This window comes from Oncorhynchus nerka, linkage group LG10 (genome assembly GCF_034236695.1).
Source record: "Oncorhynchus nerka isolate Pitt River linkage group LG10, Oner_Uvic_2.0, whole genome shotgun sequence".
In the NCBI taxonomy this organism is placed as follows: Eukaryota; Metazoa; Chordata; class Actinopteri; order Salmoniformes; family Salmonidae; genus Oncorhynchus; species Oncorhynchus nerka.
The window spans coordinates 72,247,617-72,259,394 of record NC_088405.1 but is presented as its reverse complement, the minus strand read 5'-3'; positions in this window follow the sequence as shown (position 1 = coordinate 72,259,394).

Here is an 11,778-nt window from a genome sequence, read left to right as displayed (position 1 = left end):
TAGTGATTGCAACCAGTGGAATGTAAATCTCTTTAAAAATGTTACTTTTTATGTTTTAATGTTGTTGTTTTATACCTTACTTTTTGTCAGAGAGAATCAAACTGCCATGGAAAATTGTGAACAAGTACTTATGTTATGTAGCATAATAACTTTATCAGAGTCCTGATCCTATGATCCTGCAGTGCAGAGGTGAGTACGATACTCCATGCGCCACAAAAGCCCGGGCCTTGGATGGAGGCAGGTAGAACACCCACATACGCCACGTTACAGTATTCAATAGAAATATGGCCAGTAAAACCTGAAGGAAGTGAGTTGGCAGTGGGAGGGTTTCTGGCATGAATATCCCATGTGCAACCTGCCATTGTTCCCCTTAGCAAGGCACTTATATATATACACTGCTCAAAAAAATAAAGGGAACACTTAAACAACACAATGTAACTCCAAGTCAATCACACTTCTGTGAAATCAAACTGTCCACTTAGGAAGCAACACTGATTGACAATAAATGTCACATGCTGTTGTGCAAATGGAATAGACAACAGGTGGAAATTATAGGCAATTAGCAAGACACCCCCAATAAAGGAGTGGTTCTGCAGGTGGTGACCACAGACCACTTCTCAGTTCCTATGCTTCCTGGCTGATGTTTTGGTCACTTTTGAATGCTGGCGGTGCTTTCACTCTAGTGATAGCATGAGACGGAGTCTACAACCCACACAAGTGGCTCAGGTAGTGCAGCTCATCCAGGATGGCACATCAATATGAGCTGTGGCAAGAAGGTTTGCTGTGTCTGTCAGCGTAGTGTCCAGAGCATGGAGGCGCTACCAGGAGACAGGCCAGTACATCAGGAGACGTGGAGGAGGCCGTAGGAGGGCAACAACCCAGCAGCAGGACCGCTACCTCTGCCTTTGTGCAAGGAGGAGCAGGAGGAGCACTGCCAGAGCCCTGCAAAATGACCTCCAGCAGGCCACAAATGTGCATGTGTCTGCTCAAACGGTCAGAAACAGACTCCATGAGGGTGGTGGGGGTTGTGCTTACAGCCCAACACCATGCAGGACGTTTGGCATTTGCCAGAGAACACCAAGATTGGCAAATTCGCCACTGGCGCCCTGTGCTCTTCACAGATGAAAGCAGGTTCACACTGAGCACATGTGACAGACGTGACAGAGTCTGGAGATGCCGTGGAGAACGTTCTGCTGCCTGCAACATCCTCCAGCATGACCAGTTTGGCGGTGGGTCAGTCATGGTGTGGGGTGGCATTTCTTTGGGGGGCCGCACAGCCCTCCATGTGCTCGCCAGAGGTAGCCTGACTGCCATTAGGTACCGAGATGAGATCCTCAGACCCCTTGTGAGAATATATGCTGGTGCGGTTGGCCCTGGGTTCCTCCTAAATGCAAGACAATGCTAGACCTCATGTGGCTGGAGTGTGTCAGCAGTTCCTGCAAGAGGAAGGCATTGATGCTATGGACTGGCCCGCCCGTTCCCCAGACCTGAATCCAATTGAGCACATCTGGGACATCATGTCTCGCTCCATCCACCAACGCCACGTTGCACCACAGACTGTGAGTTGGCGGATGCTGTAGTCCAGGTCTTGGAGGAGATCCCTCAGGAGACCATCCGCCACCTCATCAGGAGCATGCCCAGGCGTTGTAGGGAGGTAATACAGGCATGTGGAGGCCACACACACTACTGAGCCTCATTTTGACTTGTTTTAAGGACATTACATCAAAGTTGGATCAGCCTGTAGTGTGGTTTTCCACTTTCATTTTGAGTGTGACTCCAAATCCAGACCTCCAAGGGTTGATACATTTGATTTCCATTGATTATTTTTGTGTGATTTTGTTGTCAGCACATTCAACAATTTAAAGAAAAAAGTATTTAATAAGAATATTTCATTCATTCAGATCTAGGATGTGTTATTTTAGTGTTTCCTTTATTTTTTTGAGCAGTGTATTCCCTCAAGTAAAGGTAGTAGGCCAGATCTTAGCATTTTAGACTATTCCATTGGTCCTTAAGTGACATTTCCATTCAAAACGAACTCCACCACTGGTCTTGACGAGAAGAAAAAAAGCTGTCAGGGGAGGTTCTCTTCTGCACTGTTCATCCAATCCAGTACAGAGGTATAACAGAGAGGAAAAGGGAGGCCCAACTCTGCGGAAAATCTGTCTCCCTCCAGCAGGTGGCGTTTGTGTTGTTTCGCCTACCAAGTAAGGAGTTTTCGAATGGAAGGTCAATGAGTGTCGAATTTGGTCAACCAAAAACCAAATGGCTTGATCGAATAGAAGTTTCGTAAAAATGCTTACGTTTTTACGAGTGTATTGATATAAGTAGGACACGTGACATCCCGGAAACTTTGAGGAAAAACACTATCGGATTTGTCTCGCGATGGCAAAAAAATGTATGGTATGAGGGTAGTAAGCACAGCTTCTCGCTCCATTGAATACATAAGGTTGATGTCAAAAACCCTCATCGAATATTCCCAAAAATATTTGAATAATAACATGTTTCCACCAATCCAGAGAAAGGATAGGTGGGACCTAAACAGCCTGCCGTGCTGCTTTGTAGACAACAACTCCCATTGTTAGGGCTGAGAGATGTATCCTGTCAGTATATACATAATCTTTGGGTGTAATAGGAACTATAGACTGCCACCAAGACATCCATTGTTTGGTCACAGAGACAGAAGGAGTAACCCAGACACGTCACAGGGGCTATAAAGCTGAATCATCCCTTTACAATGTTTTCTCACCACCAAATATAGTAGTGAGAGGAAGTCCAGTCGCGGGTAGTAATGAGAGGATGGAACTAGGTGAAACTGGGCTGACATTTAATCTCAATACATTTGGTTTCATGGTTGCTTCCATCTTTCTTACTGGGATTACGCTTCCTGCGCACTAGGCCAGACACCAGTATAGCGTGAACATGCCCCGGGAACTCTGTCAGAGTACAGTGGACAGCTAAACAAACCAACTGGCACACCCTGGCTAGCTGGGGTCATGACCTCAGAGCATAAATATAAAATGTTTATCTTCAGCTGTCCACTGAATAATTCAATGGCTGTTTTGTGCACAATAATGATGACTAAAGTGTATTTTTAGTAATTTTCTAATTCGTCTTCTCTATGGAGCAATCAATGGGAATTGTCTTTCTTGCTCGTGATTTGGTTAAGCTGCAGTACCGAAGCAATACTGTAGGTGCAGTCAAACTCTTGGCAGGAGATAGAGAGTAGCCTTGCGTGGATTTGATTATACTGCGCTGCGGGGGACCGGGCTGTGACGTGAACGGGCAAAAGCGGTGAGGGAGGTAATCCTTCTGAATTCGAACAGTAATCTGTGCTGCTCAGTCATGTTGTCAAAGAGCCATTATGGTGCATCATCCAGAAACATACAACATCTCTTTTCAATTAAAGATGCAATACTATATGTAACTTTTTGGGCGACCTGACAAAGAAAAGTGAGTTATAGATCTGTCCTTCTCATTTTCACCAAGTCTAAGAAGTGGAGATCTGTCCTGTTTCCCATTTTTAAGTTTCACTTTTGCTTGTTTTACTTTCGGTTTTGTACACCAGCTTCAAACAGCTGAAAATAAAATATTTTCCGTTATGCGGATTCTCTACATTATACTTGCTTGTTTTGTCACAAACTGAAATTAGACAAACTATTACAATTTTAGCAACCAGGAAATGGAGGAGCGATTTCTGTATAGTGCATCTTTAAATATGTTTGAATTTTCAAACTACCAATTCCCCCCCTCTTTTGTTTTGAGCCGACTTCGCCGTGGGCTTTGAACGTTTGAACGGGCACCTGGCTCACCCAGGGAGGTTCCAAAACGAATGCAATCAACTTTCACCAGGTGCAAAAAGCTTGCCAGGGCCAGATTAATGGGATCCCCTCACTGTGACCATCCAAAAGTGGAAGTCGTGGGGGCCTCCGGAGTGGTGCAGCGGTCCAAGGCACTGCATTGCAGTGCTTGAGGAGTCACTACAGACCCCATTTCAATCTCAGGCTGTGTCACAGCCGGCCGTGACCGGGACCCATGAGGCGGCGCACAATTGGCCCATCTGGTTGGCTGGGATTTCCTTGTCCCATGGAGCTCTAGCAACTCCTTATGGCGGGCCGGGTGCCTGCAAGCTGACTTCTGTCACCAGCAGGACGGTGTTTGCTCCGAAAAAAATTGTGCTTCTGGGTTAAGCGAGCAGTGTGTCAAGAAGCAGGGTGGCTTGGCAGGGTTGTGTTTGGGAGGATGCATGGCTCTCAGTGGAGTTGAAGCAATGGGACAAGACTGGAACTACCAATTGGGGAGAAAAATGGGTAAAAGTACCAAATATTTTATTTATTTTTACTAACAAAAAAATAAGTGGTGGAAGTCATGTCACAGGCTCCTTTTCCATTTTCTCTAAACACCGGAACATCCAGTTGTTGGGGACTCGGCAGAGGCTAGGCAAATATTATGAATATACTGACAAGATACAGGTCTCTCAACGCTAACAATGGGATTCGTTGTCCACAAAGCGGCATGGCGAGCTGTCTAGATACATCTTCATTGCTGTAATCCTTATTTGAATATTCAATGAGGGTTGTTAACATCAACTGCCTATATTCAATGGAGAGATGCTATTCTAGCCTCATGTCATAAATATTAATAGCCATCTCGATACAACTCCGATATAAAGTGTTTTTTCTCTAAGTGGCCGGGATGTTTTGTGTTCTACATATCAGTGCACTCCTAACAAATAAAATACAAATTAAAAATAATAAAATTGTCACATGCGCCGAATACAAAAAGTATGAAAATAAATAAAGTAACACAATAAAATAACAATAATGAGGCTAGTGCATTCGGAAAGTAGTCAGACCCCTTGAGTTTTCCACATTTTGTTTAGTTACAGCCTTATTCTAAAATTGAATAAATAGTTTTGTTTCCTCATCAATCTACACACGGGCCTCCCGGGCGGCGCAGTGGTTAAGGGCGCCAGCTGTGCCACCAGAGACTCTGGGTTCGCACCCAGGCTCTGTCGTAACCGGCTGCGACCGGGAGGTCCGTGGGGCGACGCACAATTGGCCTAATTGGCCTAAGTCTTCTTGGATATGCCATTACAAGCTTTGCGCACCTGTATTTGGGGAATTTCTCCCATTCTTCGGGGAGCGTCGCTGCACAGCTATTTTCTGGTCTTTCCAGAGATGTTAGATCGGGTTCAAGTCCGGGCTCTGGCTGGGCCACACAAGGACATTCAGAGACTATTCCCAAAGCCACTCCAGCGTAATCTTGGCTGCGTGCTTAGGGTCATTGTCCTCTTGGAAAGTGAACCATTGCCCCAGTCTGAGGTCCTGAGCGCTCTGGAGAAGGTTTTCATCAGCGACCTCTCTGTACTGTGCTCCATTCATCTTTCCCTCAATCCTGACAAGTCAGAGAATCGTGTTTCTCATGGTCTGAGAGTCCTTTAGGTGCCTTTTGGCAAATTCCAAGCGGGCTGTCATGTGCCATTTACTGTCATCTGGACACTCTACCATAAAGGCCTGATTGGTGGAGTGCTGCAGAGATGGTTGTCCTTCTGGAAGGTCCTCGCACCTCCAGAGTGACTCTGGAGCTGTGTGAGAGTGACCATTGGTTTCTTGGTCCCCGACCAAGGCCCTTCTCCCCTGATTGCTCTGTTTGGCCGGGCGGCCAGCTCTAGGAAGAGTCTTGGTGGTTCCAAACTAATTCAATTTAAGAATGATGGAGGCCGCTATGTTCTTGGGGATCACCAATGCTGCAGAAATGTTTTGGTACCCTTCCCCAGATCTGTGCCTCGCCACAATCCTGTCTCGTAGCTCTACAGACAATTCCTTCAACCTCATGGCTTGGTTTTTGCTCTGCTCTGACATGTACTGCCAACTGTGGGACCTTATGTAGATAGGTGTGTGCCTTCCCAAATCATGCCCAATCAATTGAATTAACCACAGGTAGACTCCAATCAAGTTGTAGAAACATCTCAAGGATGATCAATGGAAACAGGCTGTACCAGAGCTCAATTTCGAGTCTTATAGCAAAGGGTCTGAATACTTATGTAAATAAGGATCTGTTTTTCAGGTTTAATACATTTGCAAACATTTCTACAAAACTTATTTCACTTTGTCATTAAGGGGTACTGTGTGTAGATTGATGATGATTTTTTAAATTTAAATTTAATCGTAACAAAATGTGGAAAAGGTCAAGGGGTTTGAATACTTTCCGAATGCACTGTACAGGGTGTACCGGTACCAAGTCTATGTGCGGGGGTACAGGTTAAGTTGAGGAAAATTGTACATGTAGGTGTGGGTAAAGTGACTATGCATATAAAATAAACGGTGTAAAAACAAAGGGGGGGTCAATGAAAATAGTCTGGGTGGCCATTTGATTAATTGTTCAGCAGTCTTATGGCTTGGGGGTATAAGCTGTTAAGGACCCTTTTGGACCAATACTTGGTACTCCGGTACCGCTTGCCATGCAGTAGCAGAGAAAATAGTCTATGCCTTGGGTGACTGGAGTCTTTGACCATTTTTTGGGGCCTTCCTCTGACACCGCCTAGTATATACACTACCAGTCCAAATTTTTAGAACACCTACTCATTGAAGAGTTTTTCTTTATTTGTACTATTTTCTCTACAATGTGGAATAAAAGTGAAGACATCAAAACTATGAAATAACACATATGGAATCACGTAGTAACCAAAGAAGTGCGAAACAAATCTAAATATATTCTATTTGTGATTCTTCAAATAGCCACCCTTTGCCTTGATGACAGCATCGCATACTCTTGGCATTCTCACAACCAGCTTCACCTGGAATGCTTTTCCACCAGTCTTGACAGAGTTCCCACATATGCTAAGCGCTTGTTGGCTGCTTTTCTTTCTCTCCACAGGAGGTGTGTTGGGTTATTGTCCGGTTTAAAAATAAATTATAGTCGCAAGCCCAAATCAGATAGGATGGCGTATCGCTGCAGAATGCTGAGGTAGCCATGCTGGTTAAGTGTGCCTTGAATTCTAAATAAATCACAGACAGTTTCCCCAGCAAAGCACCCCCACACCATAACACCTCCTCATCCATGCTTTACGGTGGGAAATACACATGCGGAGATCATCAGTTCACCTACTCCGCGTCTCTCAAAGACACAGCGGTTGGAACCAAAAATCTCCAATTTGGACTCTGACCAAAGGACAGATTTCCACCGGTCTAATGTCCATTGCTCGTGTTTCTTCTTATTGTCCATGCAAGTCTCTTCTTATTATTGGTGTCCTTTAGTAGTGGTTTCTTTGCAGCAACTCGACCTGGAAGGCCTGATTCACACAGTCTCCTCTGAACAGTTGATGTTGAGATTTGTCTGTTACTTGAACACTGTGAAGTATTTATTTGGTCTGCAATTTCTGAGGCTGGTAACTGTAATGAACTTATCCTCTGCAACAGAGGTAACTCGGGGTATTCCATTCCTGTGGCGGTCCTCATGAGAGCCAGTTTCATCATAGCGCTTTATAGTTTTTGCGACTGCACTTTCAAAGTTCTTGAAATGTTCCGTATTGACTGACCTTCATCTCTTAAAGTAATGATGGACTGTCGTTTCTCTTTGCTTATTTGAGCTGTTCTTGCCATAATATGGACTTGGTCTTTTACCAAATAGGGCTATCTTCTGTATACCACCCCTACCTTGTCACAACACAACTGATTGACTCAAATGCATTAAGAAGGAAAACATTCCACAAATTCACTTTTAAGAAGGCACACCTAATTGAAATGCATTCCAGGTGACTACCTCATGAAGCTGATTGGGAGAATGCCAAGAGTGTGCAAAGCTGTCATCAAGGCAAAGTGTGGCTATTTGAAGAATCTCAAATATAAAATATATTTTGATCTGTTTAACACTTTTTGGTTACTACATGATTCCATATTTGTTATATTATAGTTTTGATGTCTTCAGTATTGTTCTACAATGTAGAAAATTAGTAAAAATAAAGAAAAACCCTTGTAGGAGTAGGTGTCCAAACTTTTGATTGGTACTTTGTTTCAGTAAGATTGGATTTCTTGCATTTATAGCAATGGTTATCAACTGTACTGCAAGGAATGTAAGTCACAGAAAATTGAGGTTGTGGTGGCAGCTGCAGAGAGGTATTTGGGTGTGCAAGACTTGACATCCAAAGAGCTACAGGGTGTGTTAAGTGGTGGTGTCCTGTCCTTTCAGGTTGTTGGCCTGAGGTAGGACTAAATAGATTTAAATAGTGGAGTAGGGTGGTGTTGTTTTTTATTTTTAAAAATTGTGAGTGTAGTGTTAGATGGTAGGCAGGGTTAGGTACATTACTTTCTAAATGTAATCTGTTACGTAACTTTTGGATTCCCCAAACTCAGTAACGTAATCTGATGACATTCAGTTACTTTTAGATTACTTTCCCCTTAAGATGCATTAGAAGAAGACAAAAATGGATGTTACCAATTGAACAACATCTATTGCAGGACAAATCAATGTTAAAGTTTAGTCAGGTGGCAATATATGGATGTTAAATTTTACTTTATGGGTTGGTTATGCAGGCTTCTTCTAACCCATCTCTTTCTACTACATACAATAATACGATGAAATTATATCTTTACATTAAGATATAGGCTGCTCCCAGCCTATAGACAGAAACTAAAACAGGAAGCACCCGCGCTCAGGTCTGTTCAACGCTGGTCCGACCAATCTGATTCCACGCTTCAAGATTGCTTCGATCACGTGGACTGGGATATGTTCCGCATAGCGGCGGACAACAACATTGATGAATACGCTGATTCGGTGAGCGAGTTTATTAACAAGTGCATTGGTGATGTTGTACCCACAGCATCTATTAAAACATTCCCCAACCAGAAACCGTGGATTGATGGCAGTATTCGAGAGGTAAGTGGCAGGGTTTACAGTCAATCACGGACTATAAAAGAAAAAACAGCCCCGTCGCGGACCACGATGTCTTGCTCCCAGACAGACTAAACAACTTCTTTGCCGCTTTGATACATACAGTGCCACTGACACGGCCCGCTACCAAAACCTGTGGGCTCTCCTTCACTGCAGCCAACGTGAGTAAAACATTTAAACGTGTTAACCCTCGCAAGGCTGCAGGCCCAGACAGCATCCCCTGCCGCGGCGTCAGAACATGCGCAGGCCAGATGGCTGGTGTGTTTACGGACATATTCAATCAACCTTATCCCAGTCTGCTGTTGCCACATGCTTCAAGAGGGCCACCATTGTTCCTGTTCCCAAGAAAGCTAAGGTAACTGAGCTAAACGACTACCACCCCGTAGCACTCACTTCCGTCATCATGAAGTGCTTTGAGAGACTAGTCGAGGACCATATCACCTCCACCCTACCTGACACCCTAGACCCACTCCAATTTGCTTACCACCCCAGTAGGTCCACAGACGACGCAATCGCAATCACACTGCCCTAACCCATCTGGACAAGAGGAATACCTATGTAAGAATGCTGTTCATCGATTACAGCTCAGCATTTAACACCATAGTACCCTCAAAACTCATCATTAAGCTCGAGACCCTGGGTCTCAACCCCGCCCTGTGCAGCTGGGTCCTGGACTTCGACGGGCCGTCCCCCAGGTGGTGAGGGTAGGTAACAACATCTCCACCCCGCTGATCCTCAACACTGGGGCCCCACAAGGGTGCGTTCTCAGCCCTCTCCTGTACTCCCTGTTCACCCACGACTGTGTGGCCATGCACGCCTCCAACTCAATCATCAAGTTTGCAGACGACACTACAGTGGTAGGCTTGATTACCAACAACGACGAGACGGCCTACAGGGAGGAGGTGAGGACAATCGGAGTGTGGTGTCAGGAAAATAACCTCACACTCAATGTCAACAAAACAAAGGAGATGATCGTGGACTTCAGGAAACAGCCGAGGGAGCAGCCCCCTATCCACATTGACGGGACAGTGGTGGAGAGGGTGGAAAGTTTTAAGTTCCTCGGCGTACACATCACAGACAAACTGAAATGGTCCACCCACACAGACAGCGTGATGAAGAAGGCGCAGCAGCGCCTCTTCAACCTCAGGAGGCTGAAGAAATTCAGCTTGTCACCAAAAACACTTACAAACTTTTACAGATGCACAATCGAGAGCATCCTGTCGGGCTGTATCACCGCCTGGTACGGCAACTGCTCCGCCCATAACCGTAAGGCTCTCCAGAGGGTAGTGAGGTCTGCACAACGCATCACCGGGGGAAAACTACCTGCCCTCCAGGACACATACACCAACCGATGTCACAGCAAGGCCAAAAAGATCATCAAGGACAACAACCACCCGAGCCACTGCCTGTTCACCCCGCTATCATCCAGAAGGCGAGGTCAGTACAGGTGCATCAAAGCTGGGACCGAGAGACTGAAAAACAGCTTCTATCTCAAGGCCATCAGACTGTTAAACAGCCAAATCAAATCAAATCTTTATTTGTCACATACACATGGTTAGCAGATGTTAATGCGAGTGTAGCGAAATGCTTGTGCTTCTAGTTCCGACAATGCAGTAATAACCAACAAGTAATCTAACTAACAATTCCAAAACTACTGTCTTATACACACAAGTGTAAGGGGATAAAGAATATGTACATAAAGATATATGAATGAGTGATGGTACAGAGCGGCATAGGCAAGATACAGTAGATGGTATCGAGTACAGTATATACATATGAGATGAGTATGTAAACAAAGTGGCATAGTTAAAGTGGCTAGTGATACATGTATTACATAAAGATGCAGTAGATGATATAGAGTACAGTATATACGTATACATATGAGATGAATAATGTAGGGTATGTAGACATTATATTAGGTAGCATTGTTTAAAGTGGCTAGTGATATATTTTACATAATTTCCCATCAATTCCCATTATTAAAGTGGCTGGAGTTGAGTCAGTGTGTTGGCAGCAGCCACTCAATATTAGTGGTGGCTGTTTAACAGTCTGATGGCCTTGAGATAGAAGCTGTTTTTCAGTCTCTCGGTCCCTGCTTTGATGCACCTGTACTGACCTCGCCTTCTGGATGATAGCGGGGTGAACAGGCAGTGGCTCGGGTGGTTGTTGTCCTTGATGATCTTTATGGCCTTCCTGTAACATCGGGTGGTGTAGGTGTCCTGGAGGGCAGGTAGTTTGCCCCCGGTGATGCGTTGTGCAGACCTCACTACCCTCTGGAGAGCCTTACGGTTGTGGGCGGAGCAGTTGCCGTACCAGGCGGTGATACAGCCCGCCAGGATGCTCTCGATTGTGCATCTGTAGAAGTTTGTGAGTGCTTTTGGTGACAAGCCGAATTTCTTCAGCCTCCTGAGGTTGAAGAGGCGCTGCTGCGCCTTCTTCACGATGCTGTCTGTGTGGGTGGACCAATTCAGTTTGTCTGTGATGTGTATGCCGAGGAACTTAAAACTTGCTACCCTCTCCACTACTGTTCCATCGATGTGGATAGGGGGGTGTTCCCTCTGCTGTTTCCTGAAGTCCACAATCATCACTAACATTGAGTGGCTGCTGCCAACATACGGACTCAACTCTAGCCACTTTAATAATGGAAAAATTGATGCAATAAATGTATCACTAGCCACTTTAAACAATGCCACTAATGTTTACATACCCTACATTACTCAACTCATATGTATATACTGTACTCTATACCATCTAATGCATCTTGCCTATGCCGTTAGGCCATCACTCATCCATATATTTTTATGTACATATTCTTATTCATTCCTTTACACTTGTGTGTATAAGGTAGTTGTTGTGAAATTGTTGTTTACATTACTTGTTAGATATTAC